We start from the raw sequence: 18,150 nt of genomic DNA, 5'->3' as shown, positions 1-18,150 counted from the left end.
GCTCGGTTTGTAGGGCATTCCTGGGCGGCTCAGTTTGTAGGGCATCTCTGGGGGTCTCGGTTTGTGGGGCATCTCTGGGGGGCTCGGTTTGTAGGGTCTCTCTCGGGGGCTCGGTTTGTAGGGCATCTCTGGGGAGCTCTGTTTGTAGGGCATCTCTGGGGGGCTCTGTTTGTAGGGCATCTCTGGGGAGCTCTGTTTGTAGGGCATCTCTGGGGGGCTCGGTTTGTAGGGCATCTCTGGGGGGGCTCGGTTTGTAGGGCATCTCTGGGTGGCTCGGTTTGTAGGGCATCTCTGGGTGGCTCGGTTTGTAGGGCCTCTCTGGGGGGCTCGGTTTGTAGGGCATTTCTGGGCGGCTCAGTTTGTAGGGCATCTCTGGGGGTCTCGGTTTGTAGGACCTCTCTGGGGGGTTCGGTTTGTAGGGCATCGCTGGGTGGCTCGGTTTGTAGGGTCTCTCTGGGGGGCTCGGTTTGTAGGACCTCTCTGGGGGGTTCGGTTTGTAGGGCATCGCTGGGTGGCTCGGTTTGTAGGGCATCGCTGGGTGGCTCGGTTTGTAGGACCTCTCTGAGGAGCTCAGTTTGTGGGGCATCTCTGGGGGGCTCGGTTTGTAGGGTCTCTCTGGGGGGCTCGGTTTGTAGGGCATCTCTGGGGGGCTCGGTTTATGGAGGACATAACTTACTTTGGCGTTTTACGTGTAAAGCCTTGATTCTCTCCCTAATCCTCCTGACCGGTCAGTAATTCTACAGTATAATGACGGGGTGTGATGTATTCTGTAGGGCCGCGCTGGCCCGTGTGCTGTGCACGCTGTGGGTGTTTGCGGGGTGAGGTGTGTTGTGTACACAGTGTGTATTGTTACCTGCTCTGAGCGGTGTCTTGTTTGTAGCGACACGAGGTAGAGCGCGGAGACAACATGGACAATGTGTGGGGGGAACATTCCTGTCCGGGGAGCTTGGGGACATTCCTGTCCAGGGAGCTTGGGGACATTCCTGTATCCTTGTGAGCCACCTGGCCCGGGCTTGTGCCCTGCAGAACATTGGTCACTTTACTCATCTTCTTCTATTAGTGACTTGGATCATTTCCAACATCATGAAATGGTTGATACCAGGGAGCAATAGATCAGTACACATGGCAGATCTAGTGCCCTGTACACTTGACCCTTTGTAGCCTTCTCTTCATGTACTGGAGGTTTGTCCGGGGTCTTTCTTTGTGGGGTCAGCAGTAATACTGTATCTCCCTGTCTATAAATATCCTCCTGTATGAAGAGCACCTTGAAGTTACCGGAGCTTCCGCCAGAGAATACGCACAGTGTCTCCGTAACCAAGGACGAGACCTCGTAAACATGGACACTTCTGGTAAGCTGTCTGGAGTTCCTGGTGGTGGACACATCGCTGTGGATGCTCCCTGGTGTAGCCCACCTCCATCAGAAGATACAAGAGAGCAGACTGAACCAGAAATGTTCAGGTACATGTGCCTAGGTTATGAGTGGAGATACGTCACACATGTGCCACCTCTGCTCCTCTCCATGTTGGGTGGAGGGTATTCAGTTTTCATTATTCAACTAGTTATGGAAATTGCGTCCAAGTTTATAGGACTTGTAGAAAACTTTTGAGCTGTTCCCATCACTTATAGAACTGGACTAGGAAACTTTTGAGCTGTTCCCATCACTTATAGAACTGGACTAGGAAACTTTTGAGCTATTCCCATCACTTATAGAACTGGACTAGGAAACTTTTGAGCTGTTCCCATCACTTATAGGACTGGACTAGACAACTTTTGAGCTGTTCCCGTCACTTATAGGACTGGACTAGAAAACTTTTGAGCTGTTCCCGTCACTTATAGGACTGGAGTAGGAAACTTTTGAGCTGTTCCCGTCACTTATAGGACAGGACTAGACATCTTTTGAGCTGTTCTCGTCACTTATAGGACTGGACTAGGAAACTTTTGAGTTGTTCCCGTCACTTATAGGACAGGACTAGACAACTTTTGAGCTGTTCCCATCACTTATAGGACTGGACTAGAAAACTTTTGAGCTGTTCCCGTCACTTATAGGACTGGAGTAGGAAACTTTTGAGCTGTTCCCGTCACTTATAGGACAGGACTAGACATCTTTTGAGCTGTTCTCGTCACTTATAGGACTGGACTAGAAAACTTTTGAGCTGTTCCCGTCACTTATAGGACTGGACTAGAAAACTTTTGAGCTGTTCCCATCACTTATAGGATTGGAGTAGAAAACTTTTGAGCTGTTCCCGTCACTTATAGGACTGGACTAGAAAACTTTTGAGCTTTTCCTATCACTTATAGGACTGGACTAGAAAACTGTTGAGCTGTTCCCATCACTTATAGGACTGGACTAGAAAACTTTTGAGCTGTTCCCATCACTTATAGGACTGGACTAGAAAACTTTTGAGCTGTTCCCATCACTTTTAGGACTGGCCTAGGAAACTTTTGAGCTGTTCCCATCACTTTTACGACTGGACTACACAACTTTTGAGCTGTTCCCATCACTTACAGGACTGGACTAGACAACTTTTGAGCTGTTCCCGTCACTTATAGGACTGGACTCAACAACTTTTGAGCTGTTCCCATCACTTATAGGTCTGGACTACACAACTTTTGAGGTGTTCCCATCACTTATAGAACTGGACTAGAAAACTTTTGAGCTGTTCCCGTCACTTATAGGACTGGAGTAGGAAACTTTTGAGCTGTTCTCGTCACTTATAGGACTGGACTAGACATCTTTTGAGCTGTTCCCGTCTCTTATAGGACTGGACTGAAAAACTTTTGAGCTGTTCCCATCACTTATAGGACTGGACTAGACATCTTTTAAGCTGTTCCCGTCTCTTATAGGACTGGACTGGAAAACTTTTGAGCTGTTCCCATCACTTATAGGACTGGACTAGAAAACTTTTGAGCTGTTCCCATCACTTATAGGACTGGACTAGAAAACTTTTGAGCTGTTCCCGTCACTTATAGGACTGGAGTAGGAAACTTTTGAGCTGTTCCCGTCACTTATAGGACTGGACTAGACATCTTTTGAGCTGTTCCCGTCACTTATAGGACTAGAGTAGGAAACTTTTGAGCTGTTCCCGTCACTTATAGGACTGGAGTAGACATCTTTTGAGCTGTTCCCGTCACTTATAGGACTAGAGTAGGAAACTTTTGAGGTGTTCCCGTCACTTTTAGGACTAGACTAGGAATTTTTGAGCTGTTCCCGTCACTTATAGGACTGGACTAGAAAACTGTTGAGCTGTTCCCGTCACTTATAGGACTGGATTAGATATCCCTCGTGTTGTCGTGAACCATCCTTCACCTGCCGGTTATTGTGATCCTTCTCAGGCAGATCCTATGGGTGGGAGCAGTTAAACATTCACTCGCTGTGAGCTGTTAGGTGACCCAGGCTGAGCTGGAGTATAAGCGTCCATGCTGAGGAGTGCTGCAGGTGTGCGGGGGGCGCAGTATTGTCATCTCGCACTTTTCTCACATCTATATTTACATCTTTGTTGTTGTTCTGGATCGTGAATTCTCATTGTGTTTCTTGCGGCTGTAATGTGTCATTCCGGAGTTTTGTGTAACTTTCCACTTATGATTATTCCGCGCACTTTTCAGTAAATCTCCAGACTGTGGAGTGCGAGTCGTGAGAGGTGGACGGGGGACAGGGGGGGACGGGGGACAGGGGGGGGGGAGGGGGACGGGGGGTGAGTTTCATATATGACAGTGACAAGTTTATAGCTGTGCAATCATCAGCCCCTTATCCACAAAATAAAAGATGGTCTCCAGATCTTTTCCTTGCTCTCTATGGCGCCGCTTGGTTCTTTTCAGTGTTTTCTTAGTTGTATTTGCTCTCTGGAATAGCCGGGTGACAGCTCCTGCTCCTGATCATCTCCCCGGCCCTCAGTATCTGGCTCATTGTCTGATAATCAGGAAGTCTAAGCTCACGTTCGTCGGGTGAAATGATTTTTAAGCTGCCTTAAAATTGATCGTTCTTGGCAGCTTATCTTCCACTGTAACCAGTACATTCTGACAAGTGTGACAATCTGTTACCGATTTATACAGCCACCACTAGTGGGAGCTCACTACCTACAGATTTATACAGCCACCACTAGAGGGAGTTCACTACATACAGATTTATACAGCCACCATTAGGGGGAGCTCACTACATACAGATTTATACAGCCACCACTAGCGGGAGCTCACTACATACAGATTTATACAGCCACCACTAGAGGAGCTCACTACATACAGATTTATACAGCCACCACTAGGGGGAGCTCACTACATACAGATTTATACAGCCACCACTAGGGGAGATCACTACATACAGATTTATACAGCCACCACTAGGGGAGATCACTACATACAGATTTATACAGCCACCACTAGAGGGAGCTCACTACATACAGATTTATACAGCCACCACTAGAGGAGATCACTACATACAGATTTATACAGCCACCACTAGAGGGAGCTCACTACATACAGATTTATACAGCCACCACTAGCGGGAGCTCACTACATACAGATTTATACAGCCACCACTAGAGGGAGCTCACTACATACAGATTTATACAGCCACCACTAGCGGGAGCTCACTACATACAGATTTATACAGCCACCACTAGAGGGAGCTCACTACATACAGATTTATACAGCAGCCACCACTAGAGGGAGCTCACTACATACAGATTTATACAGCCACCACTAGGGGGAGCTCACTACATACAGGTTTATACAGCCACCACTAGAGGGAGCTCACTACATACAGATTTATACAGCAGCCACTAGGGGAGCTCACTACATACAGATTTATACAGCCACCACTAGGGGGAGCTCACTACATACAGGTTTATACAGCCACCACTAGAGGGAGCTCACTACATACAGATTTATACAGCAGCCACTAGGGGAGCTCACTACATACAGATTTATACAGCCACCACTAGCGGGAGCTCACTACATACAGATTTATACAGCCACCACTAGAGGGAGCTCACTACATACAGATTTATACAGCAGCCACTAGGGGAGCTCACTACATACAGATTTATACAGCCACCACTAGAGGGAGCTCACTACATACAGATTTATACAGCCACCACTAGCGGGAGCTCACTACATACAGATTTATACAGCCACCACTAGAGGGAGCTCATTACATACAGATTTATACAGCCACCACTAGCGGGAGCTCACTACATACAGATTTATACAGCCACCACTAGAGGGAGCTCACTACATACAGATTTATACAGCAGCCACTAGGGGGGCTCACTACATACAGATTTATACAGCCACCACTAGGGGGAGCTCACTACATACAGATTTATACAGCCACCACTAGGGGGAGCTCACTACATACAGGTTTATACAGCCACCACTAGGGGAGATCACTACATACAGATTTATACAGCCACCACTAGAGGGAGCTCACTACATACAGATTTATACAGCCACCACTAGAGGAGATCACTACATACAGATTTATACAGCCACCACTAGGGGAGATCACTACATACAGATTTATACAGCCACCACTAGAGGGAGCTCACTACATACAGATTTATACAGTCAACACTAGGGGGAGCTCACTACATACAGATTTATACAGCCACCACTAGAGGGAGCTCACTACATACAGATTTATACAGCCACCACTAGAGGAGCTCACTACATACAGATTTATACAGCCACCACTAGGGGGAGCTCACTACATACAGATTTATACAGGCACCACTAGGGGGAGCTCACTAAATAACATACAGATTTACACAGCCACCGCTAGAGGGAGCTCCCTGCATACAGATTTATACAGCCACCACTAGAGGGAGCTCACTACATACAGATTTATACAGCCACCACTAGAGGGAGCTCACTACATACAGATTTATACAGCCACCACTAGAGGAGCTCACTACATACAGATTTATACAGCCACCACTAGAGGGAGCTCACTACATACAGATTTATACAGCCACCACTAGAGGAGCTCACTACATACAGATTTATACAGCCACCACTAGAGGGAGCTCACTACATACAGATTTATACAGCCACCACTAGAGGAGCTCACTACATACAGATTTATACAGCCACCACTAGAGGGAGCTCATTACATACAGATTTATACAGCCACCACTAGGGAGAGCTCACTGCATACAGATTTATACAGCCACCAGTAGGGGGAGCTCACTACATACAGATTTATACAGCCACCACTAGAGGGAGCTCACTACATACAGATTTATACAACCACCACTAGAGGGAGCTCACTACATACAGATTTATACAACCACCACTAGAGGGAGCTCACTACATACAGATTTATACAGCCACCACTAGAGGGAGCGCACTACATACAGATTTATACAACCACCACTAGAGGGAGCTCACTACATACAGATTTATACAGCCACCACTAGGGAGAGCTCACTACATACAGATTTATACAGTCTCCACTAGGGGGAGCTCACTACATACAGATTTATACAGCCACCACTAGAGGGAGCTCACTACATACAGATTTATACAGCCACCACTAGAGGGAGCTCACTACATACAGATTTATACAACCACCACTAGAGGGAGCTCACTACATACAGATTTATACAGTCACCACTAGCGGGAGCTCACTACATACAGATTTATACAGCCACCACTAGGGGGAGCTCACTACATACAGATTTATACAGCCACCACTAGCGGGAGCTCACTACATACAGATTTATACAGCCACCACTAGAGGGAGCTCACTACATACAGATTTATACAGCCACCACTAGAGGGAGCTCACTACATACAGATTTATACAGCCACCACTAGAGGGAGCTCACTACATACAGATTTATACAGCCACCACTAGAGGAGCTCACTACATACAGATTTATACAGCCACCACTAGAGGGAGCTCATTACATACAGATTTATACAGCCACTACTAGGGAGAGCTCACTGCATACAGATTTATACAGCCACCACTAGGGGGAGCTCACTACATACAGATTTATACAGCCACCACTAGAGGGAGCTCACTACATACAGATTTATACAGCCACCACTAGAGGGAGCTCACTACATACAGATTTATACAACCACCACTAGAGGGAGCTCACTACATACAGATTTATACAGCCACCACTAGAGGGAGCGCACTACATACAGATTTATACAACCACCACTAGAGGGAGCTCACTACATACAGATTTATACAGCCACCACTAGGGAGAGCTCACTACATACAGATTTATACAGTCTCCACTAGGGGGAGCTCACTACATACAGATTTATACAGCCACCACTAGAGGGAGCTCACTACATACAGATTTATACAGCCACCACTAGAGGGAGCTCACTACATACAGATTTATACAACCACCACTAGAGGGAGCTCACTACATACAGATTTATACAGTCACCACTAGCGGGAGCTCACTACATACAGATTTATACAGCCACCACTAGGGGGAGCTCACTACATACAGATTTATACAGCCACCACTAGCGGGAGCTCACTACATACAGATTTATACAGCCACCACTAGAGGGAGCTCACTACATACAGATTTATACAGCCACCACTAGAGGGAGCTCACTACATACAGATTTATACAGCCACCACTAGAGGGAGCTCACTACATACAGATTTATACAGCCACCACTAGAGGAGCTCACTACATACAGATTTATACAGCCACCACTAGGGGGAGCTCACTACATACAGATTTATACAGGCACCACTAGGGGGAGCTCACTAAATAACATACAGATTTACACAGCCACCGCTAGAGGGAGCTCCCTGCATACAGATTTATACAGCCACCACTAGAGGGAGCTCACTACATACAGATTTATACAGCCACCACTAGAGGGAGCTCACTACATACAGATTTATACAGCCACCACTAGAGGAGCTCACTACATGCAGATTTATACAGCCACCACTAGAGGGAGCTCACTACATACAGATTTATACAGCCACCACTAGAGGAGCTCACTACATACAGATTTATACAGCCACCACTAGAGGGAGCTCACTACATACAGATTTATACAGCCACCACTAGAGGAGCTCACTACATACAGATTTATACAGCCACCACTAGAGGGAGCTCATTACATACAGATTTATACAGCCACCACTAGAGGGAGCTCACTACATACAGATTTATACAGCCACCACTAGGGAGAGCTCACTGCATACAGATTTATACAGCCACCACTAGGGGGAGCTCACTACATACAGATTTATACAGCCACCACTAGAGGGAGCTCACTACATACAGATTTATACAGCCACCACTAGAGGGAGCTCACTACATACAGATTTATACAACCACCACTAGAGGGAGCTCACTACATACAGATTTATACAGCCACCACTAGAGGGAGCGCACTACATACAGATTTATACAACCACCACTAGAGGGAGCTCACTACATACAGATTTATACAGCCACCACTAGGGAGAGCTCACCACATACAGATTTATACAGCCACCACTAGAGGGAGCTCACTACATACAGATTTATACAGCCACCACTAGAGGAGCTCACTACATACAGATTTATACAGCCACCACTAGAGGGAGCTCACTACATACAGATTTATACAGCCACCACTAGAGGGAGCTCACTACATACAGATTTATACAGCCACCACTAGAGGGAGCTCACTACATACAGATTTATACAGCCACCACTAGAGGGAGCTCACTACATACAGATTTCTACAACCACCACTAGAGGGAGCTCACTACATACAGATTTATACAGCCACCACTAGAGGGAGCACACTACATACAGATTTATACAACCACCACTAGAGGGAGCTCACTACATACAGATTTATACAGTCTCCACTAGGGGGAGCTCACTACATACAGATTTATACAGCCACCACTAGAGGGAGCTCACTACATACAGATTTACACAGCCACCGCTAGAGGGAGCTCACTACATACAGATTTATACAGCCACCACTAGAGGGAGCTCACTACATACAGACTTATACAGCCACCACTAGAGGAGCTCACTACATACAGATTTATACAGCCACCACTAGAGGGAGCTCACTACATACAGATTTATACAGCCACCACTAGAGGGAGCTCACTACATACAGATTTATACAGCCACCACTAGAGGGAGCTCACTACATACAGATTTATACAGCCACCACTAGAGGAGCTCACTACATACAGATTTATACAGCCACCACTAGAGGGAGCTCATTACATACAGATTTATACAGCCACCACTAGAGGGAGCTCACTACATACAGATTTATACAGCCACCACTAGGGAGAGCTCACTGCATACAGACTTATACAGCCACCACTAGGGAGAGCTCACTACATACAGATTTATACAGCCACCACTAGAGGGAGCTCACTACATACAGATTTATACAGCCACCACTAGAGGGAGCTCACTACATACAGATTTATACAACCACCACTAGAGGGAGCTCACTACATACAGATTTATACAGCCACCACTAGAGGGAGCGCACTACATACAGATTTATACAACCACCACTAGAGGGAGCTCACTACATACAGATTTATACAGCCACCACTAGGGAGAGCTCACTACATACAGATTTATACAGTCTCCACTAGGGGGAGCTCACTACATACAGATTTATACAGCCACCACTAGAGGGAGCTCACTACATACAGATTTATACAGCCACCACTAGAGGGAGCTCACTACATACAGATTTATTCAACCACCACTAGAGGGAGCTCACTACATACAGATTTATACAGTCACCACTAGCGGGAGCTCACTACATACAGATTTATACAGCCACCACTAGGGGGAGCTCACTACATACAGATTTATACAGCCACCACTAGCGGGAGCTCACTACATACAGATTTATACAGCCACCACTAGAGGGAGCTCACTACATACAGATTTATACAGCCACCACTAGAGGGAGCTCACTACATACAGATTTATACAGCCACCACTAGAGGAGCTCACTACATACAGATTTATACAGCCACCACTAGGGGGAGCTCACTACATACAGATTTATACAGGCACCACTAGGGGGAGCTCACTAAATAACATACAGATTTACACAGCCACCGCTAGAGGGAGCTCCCTGCATACAGATTTATACAGCCACCACTAGAGGGAGCTCACTACATACAGATTTATACAGCCACCACTAGAGGGAGCTCACTACATACAAATTTATACAGCCACCACTAGAGGAGCTCACTACATGCAGATTTATACAGCCACCACTAGAGGGAGCTCACTACATACAGATTTATACAGCCACCACTAGAGGAGCTCACTACATACAGATTTATACAGCCACCACTAGAGGAGCTCACTACATACAGATTTATACAGCCACCACTAGAGGGAGCTCACTACATACAGATTTATACAGCCACCACTAGGGGGAGCTCACTACATACAGATTTATACAGCCACCACTAGCTGGAGCTCACTACATACAGATTTATACAGCCACCACTAGAGGGAGCTCACTACATACAGATTTATACAGCCACCACTAGCGGGAGCTCACTACATACAGATTTATACAGCCACCACTAGGGGGAGCTCACTACATACAGATTTATACAGCCACCACTAGCGGGAGCTCACTACATACAGATTTATACAGCCACCACTAGGGGGAGCTCACTACATACAGATTTATACAGCCACCACTAGAGGGAGCACATTACATACAGATTTATACAGCCACCACTAGGGGGAGCTCACTACATACAGATTTATACAGCCACCACTAGGGGAGATCACTACATACAGATATATACAGCCACCACTAGAGGGAGCTCATTACATACAGATTTATACATCCACCACTAGGGGAGATCACTACATACAGATTTATACAGCCACCACTAGAGGGAGCTCACTACATACAGATTTATACAGCCACCACTAGGGGAGATCACTACATACAGATTTATACAGCCACCACTAGAGGGAGCTCACTACATACAGATTTATACAGCCACCACTAGGGGAGATCACTACATACAGATTTATACAGCCAACACTAGGGGGAGCTCACTACATACAGATTTATACAGCCAACACTAGGGGGAGCTCACTACATACAGATTTATACAGCCACCAGTAGGGGGAGCTCATTACATACAGATTTATACAACCACCACTAGAGGGAGCTCACTACATACAGATTTATACATCCACCACTAGAGGGAGCTCACTACATACAGAATTATACAGTCACCACTAGAGGGAGCTCACTACATACAGATTTATACAGCCTCCACTAGAGGAAGCTCACTACATACAGATTTATACAGCCACCACTAGGGGGAGCTCGCCAGATACAGATTTATACAGTCACCACTAGAGGGAGCTCGCTACATTCAGATTTATACAGCCACCACTAGAGGGAGCTCACTACATACAGATTTATACAGCCACCCCTAGAGGGAGCTCACTTCATACAGATTTATACAGCCACCACTAGAGGGAGCTCACTACATACAGATTTATACAGCCACCACTAGAGGGAGCTCACTACATACAGATTTATACAGCCACCACTAGAGGGAGCTCACTACATACAGATTTATACAGCCACCACTAGAGGGAGCTCACTACATACAGATCTATAGTCACCACTAGGGAGAGCTCGCTACATACAGATTTATACAGCCACCACTAGAGGGAGCTTACTACATACAGATTTATACAGCCACCACTAGAGGGAGCTCACTACATACAGATTTATACAGCAACCACTAGAGGGAGCTCACTACATACAGATTTATACAACCACCACTAGAGGGAGCTCACTACATACAGATTTATACAGCCACCACTAGAGGGAGCTCACTACATACAGATTTATACAGCCACCACTAGAGGGAGCTCACTACATACAGATTTATACAGCCACGACTAGAGGGAGCTCACTACATACAGATTTATACAGTCACCACTAGAGGGGGCTCACTACATACAGATTTATACAGCCACCAGTAGGAGGCGTTCACTACATACAGATTTATACAGCCACCAGTAGGAGGCGTTCACTACATACAGATTTATACAGCCACCACTAGAGGGAGCTCACTATATACAGATTTATACAGCCACCACTAGAGGGAGCTCACTGCATACAGATTTATACAGCCACCACTAGAGGGAGCTCACTACATACAAATTTATACAGCCACCACTAGGGGGAGCTCACTACATACAGATTTATACAGCCACCACTAGAGGAGATCACTACATACAGATTTATACAGCCACCACTAGGGGGAGCTCACTACATACCGATTTATACAGCCACCACTAGGGGGAGCTCACTATATACCGATTTATACAGCCACCACTAGGGGGAGCTCACTACATACAGATTTATAAAGCCACCACTAGAGGGAGCTCACTACATACAGATTTATACAGCCACCACTAGGGGGAGCTCACTACATACAGATTTATACAGCCACCACTAGAGGAGATCACTACATACAGATTTATACAGCCACCACTAGAGGGAGCTCACTACATACAGATTTATACAGCCACCACTAGGGGGAGATCACTACATACAGATTTATACAGCCACCACTAGCGGGAGCTCACTACATACAGATTTATACAGCCACCACTAGGGGGAGCTCACTACCTACAGATTTATACAGCCACCACTAGAGGGAGTTCACTACATACAGATTTATACAGCCACCATTAGGGGGAGCTCACTACATACAGATTTATACAGCCACCACTAGAGAAGCTCACTACATACAGATTTATACAGCCACCACTAGGGGGAGCTCACTACATACAGATTTATACAGCCACCACTAGGGGAGATCACTACATACAGATTTATACAGCCACCACTAGGGGAGATCACTACATACAGATTTATACAGCCACCACTAGAGGGAGCTCACTACATACAGATTTATACAGCCACCACTAGCGGGAGCTCACTACATACAGATTTATACAGCCACCACTAGAGGGAGCTCACTACATACAGATTTATACAGCCACCACTAGCGGGAGCTCACTACATACAGATTTATACAGCTACCACTAGAGGGAGCTCACTACATACAGATTTATACAGCCACCACTAGAGGAGCTCACTACATACAGATTTATACAGCCACCACTAGGGGGAGCTCACTACATACAGGTTTATACAGCCACCACTAGGGGAGATCACTACATACAGATTTATACAGCCACCACTAGAGGGAGCTCACTACATACAGATTTATACAGCCACCACTAGAGGAGATCACTACATACAGATTTATACAGCCACCACTAGAGGGAGCTCACTACATACAGATTTATACAGTCAACACTAGGGGGAGCTCACTACATACAGATTTATACAGCCACCACTAGAGGGAGCTCACTACATACAGATTTATACAGCCACCACTAGAGGAGCTCACTACATACAGATTTATACAGCCACCACTAGGGGGAGCTCACTACATACAGATTTATACAGGCACCACTAGGGGGAGCTCACTAAATAACATACAGATTTACACAGCCACCGCTAGAGGGAGCTCCCTGCATACAGATTTATACAGCCACCACTAGAGGGAGCTCACTACATACAGATTTATACAGCCACCACTAGAGGGAGCTCACTACATACAGATTTATACAGCCACCACTAGAGGAGCTCACTACATACAGATTTATACAGCCACCACTAGAGGGAGCTCACTACATACAGATTTATACAGCCACCACTAGAGGAGCTCACTACATACAGATTTATACAGCCACCACTAGAGGGAGCTCACTACATACAGATTTATACAGCCACCACTAGAGGAGCTCACTACATACAGATTTATACAGCCACCACTAGAGGGAGCTCATTACATACAGATTTATACAGCCACCACTAGGGAGAGCTCACTGCATACAGATTTATACAGCCACCACTAGGGGGAGCTCACTACATACAGATTTATACAGCCACCACTAGAGGGAGCTCACTACATACAGATTTATACAGCCACCACTAGAGGGAGCTCACTACATACAGATTTATACAACCACCACTAGAGGGAGCTCACTACATACAGATTTATACAGCCACCACTAGAGGGAGCGCACTACATACAGATTTATACAACCACCACTAGAGGGAGCTCACTACATACAGATTTATACAGCCACCACTAGGGAGAGCTCACTACATACAGATTTATACAGTCTCCACTAGGGGGAGCTCACTACATACAGATTTATACAGCCACCACTAGAGGGAGCTCACTACATACAGATTTATACAGCCACCACTAGAGGGAGCTCACTACATACAGATTTATACAACCACCACTAGAGGGAGCTCACTACATACAGATTTATACAGTCACCACTAGCGGGAGCTCACTACATACAGATTTATACAGCCACCACTAGGGGGAGCTCACTACATACAGATTTATACAGCCACCACTAGCGGGAGCTCACTACATACAGATTTATACAGCCACCACTAGAGGGAGCTCACTACATACAGATTTATACAGCCACCACTAGAGGGAGCTCACTACATACAGATTTATACAGCCACCACTAGAGGGAGCTCACTACATACAGATTTATACAGCCACCACTAGAGGAGCTCACTACATACAGATTTATACAGCCACCACTAGGGGGAGCTCACTACATACAGATTTATACAGGCATCACTAGGGGGAGCTCACTAAATAACATACAGATTTACACAGCCACCGCTAGAGGGAGCTCCCTGCATACAGATTTATACAGCCACCACTAGAGGGAGCTCACTACATACAGATTTATACAGCCACCACTAGAGGGAGCTCACTACATACAGATTTATACAGCCACCACTAGAGGAGCTCACTACATGCAGATTTATACAGCCACCACTAGAGGGAGCTCACTACATACAGATTTATACAGCCACCACTAGAGGAGCTCACTACATACAGATTTATACAGCCACCACTAGAGGGAGTTCACTACATACAGATTTATACAGCCACCACTAGAGGAGCTCACTACATACAGATTTATACAGCCACCACTAGAGGGAGCTCATTACATACAGATTTATACAGCCACCACTAGAGGGAGCTCACTACATACAGATTTATACAGCCACCACTAGGGAGAGCTCACTGCATACAGATTTATACAGCCACCACTAGGGGGAGCTCACTACATACAGATTTATACAGCCACCACTAGAGGGAGCTCACTACATACAGATTTATACAGCCACCACTAGAGGGAGCTCACTACATACAGATTTATACAACCACCACTAGAGGGAGCTCACTACATACAGATTTATACAGCCACCACTAGAGGGAGCGCACTACATACAGATTTATACAACCACCACTAGAGGGAGCTCACTACATACAGATTTATACAGCCACCACTAGGGAGAGCTCACTACATACAGATTTATACAGCCACCACTAGAGGGAGCTCACTACATACAGATTTACACAGCCACCACTAGAGGGAGCTCACTACATACAGATTTATACAGCCACCACTAGAGGGAGCTCACTACATACAGATTTATACAGCCACCACTAGAGGAGCTCACTACATACAGATTTATACAGCCACCACTAGAGGGAGCTCACTACATACAGATTTATACAGCCACCACTAGAGGGAGCTCACTACATACAGATTTATACAGCCACCACTAGAGGGAGCTCACTACATACAGATTTATACAGCCACCCCTAGAGGGAGCTCACTACATACAGATTTATACAACCACCACTAGAGGGAGCTCACTACATACAGATTTATACAGCCACCACTAGAGGGAGCGCACTACATACAGATTTATACAACCACCACTAGAGGGAGCTCACTACATACAGATTTATACAGTCTCCACTAGGGGGAGCTCACTACATACAGATTTATACAGCCACCACTAGAGGGAGCTCACTACATACAGATTTACACAGCCACCGCTAGAGGGAGCTCACTACATACAGATTTATACAGCCACCACTAGAGGGAGCTCACTACATACAGATTTATACAGCCACCACTAGAGGAGCTCACTACATACAGATTTATACAGCCACCACTAGAGGGAGCTCACTACATACAGATTTATACAGCCACCACTAGAGGGAGCTCACTACATACAGATTTATACAGCCACCACTAGAGGGAGCTCACTACATACAGATTTATACAGCCACCACTAGAGGAGCTCACTACATACAGATTTATACAGCCACCACTAGAGGGAGCTCATTACATACAGATTTATACAGCCACCACTAGAGGGAGCTCACTACATACAGATTTATACAGCCACCACTAGGGAGAGCTCACTGCATACAGACTTATACAGCCACCACTAGGGAGAGCTCACTACATACAGATTTATACAGCCACCACTAGAGGGAGCTCACTACATACAGATTTATACAGCCACCACTAGAGGGAGCTCACTACATACAGATTTATACAACCACCACTAGAGGGAGCTCACTACATACAGATTTATACAGCCACCACTAGAGGGAGCGCACTACATACAGATTTATACAACCACCACTAGAGGGAGCTCACTACATACAGATTTATACAGCCACCACTAGGGAGAGCTCACTACATACAGATTTATACAGTCTCCACTAGGGGGAGCTCACTACATACAGATTTATACAGCCACCACTAGAGGGAGCTCACTACATACAGATTTATACAGCCACCACTAGAGGGAGCTCACTACATACAGATTTATTCAACCACCACTAGAGGGAGCTAACTACATACAGATTTATACAGTCACCACTAGCGGGAGCTCACTACATACAGATTTATACAGCCACCACTAGGGGGAGCTCACTACATACAGATTTATACAGCCACCACTAGCGGGAGCTCACTACATACAGATTTATACAGCCACCACTAGAGGGAGCTCACTACATACAGATTTATACAGCCACCACTAGAGGGAGCTCACTACATACAGATTTATACAGCCACCACTAGAGGAGCTCACTACATAAAGATTTATACAGCCACCACTAGGGGGAGCTCACTACATACAGATTTATACAGGCACCACTAGGGGGAGCTCACTAAATAACATACAGATTTACACAGCCACCGCTAGAGGGAGCTCCCTGCATACAGATTTATACAGCCACCACTAGAGGGAGCTCACTACATACAGATTTATACAGCCACCACTAGAGGGAGCTCACTACATACAGTTTTATACAGCCACCACTAGAGGAGCTCACTACATGCAGATTTATACAGCCACCACTAGAGGGAGCTCACTACATACAGATTTATACAGCCACCACTAGAGGAGCTCACTACATACAGATTTATACAGCCACCACTAGAGGGAGCTCACTACATACAGATTTATACAGCCACCACTAGAGGAGCTCACTACATACAGATTTATACAGCCACCACTAGAGGGAGCTCATTACATACAGATTTATACAGCCACCACTAGAGGGAGCTCACTACATACAGATTTATACAGCCACCACTAGGGAGAGCTCACTGCATACAGATTTATACAGCCACCACTAGGGGGAGCTCACTACATACAGATTTATACAGCCACCACTAGAGGGAGCGCACTACATACAGATTTATACAACCACCACTAGAGGGAGCTCACTACATACAGATTTATACAGCCACCACTAGGGAGAGCTCACTACATACAGATTTATACAGTCTCCACTAGGGGGAGCTCACTACATACAGATTTATACAGCCACCACTAGAGGGAGCTCACTACATACAGATTTATACAGCCACCACTAGAGGGAGCTCACTACATACAGATTTATACAGCCACCACTAGAGGGAGCTCACTACATACAGATTTATACAACCACCACTAGAGGGAGCTCACTATATACAGATTTATACAGTCACCACTAGCGGGAGCTCACTACATACAGATTTATACAGCCACCACTAGGGGGAGCTCACTACATACAGATTTATACAGCCACCACTAGGGGGAGCTCACTACATACAGATTTATACAGCCACCACTAGCGGGAGCTCACTACATACAGATTTATACAGCCACCACTAGGGGGAGCTCACTACATACAGATTTATACAGCCA

At 45.9% G+C, this 18,150-nt stretch overlaps 1 protein-coding gene across 3 annotated transcripts in view; it reads left to right on the top strand.

Moving 5' to 3' along the window:
* MAPRE3 (microtubule associated protein RP/EB family member 3) overlaps positions 1 to 18,150 on the top strand; it is a 274,713-nt gene that overhangs the window by 43,121 nt on the left and 213,442 nt on the right. The window contains exon 1 of one of the 3 annotated variants that reach the window (XM_073673652.1): positions 1,280 to 1,458. The exons of the other annotated variants lie outside the window; for them this stretch is intronic. The gene's annotated coding sequence lies outside the window, so the exon portion shown is untranslated. Of the gene's footprint in view, positions 1 to 1,279; positions 1,459 to 18,150 lie in introns of those variants that run through there. 3 annotated transcript variants of the gene reach the window in all.

The sequence above is a fragment of the Phyllobates terribilis genome, unplaced genomic scaffold (genome assembly GCF_046119375.1).
Source record: "Phyllobates terribilis strain yellow unplaced genomic scaffold, ASM4611937v1 Scaffold_3__8_contigs__length_932513732, whole genome shotgun sequence".
In the NCBI taxonomy this organism is placed as follows: domain Eukaryota; kingdom Metazoa; phylum Chordata; class Amphibia; order Anura; family Dendrobatidae; genus Phyllobates; species Phyllobates terribilis.
The sequence above is the reverse complement of the archived record's forward strand: the minus strand, read 5'-3'. Positions and strand labels throughout refer to the sequence as shown.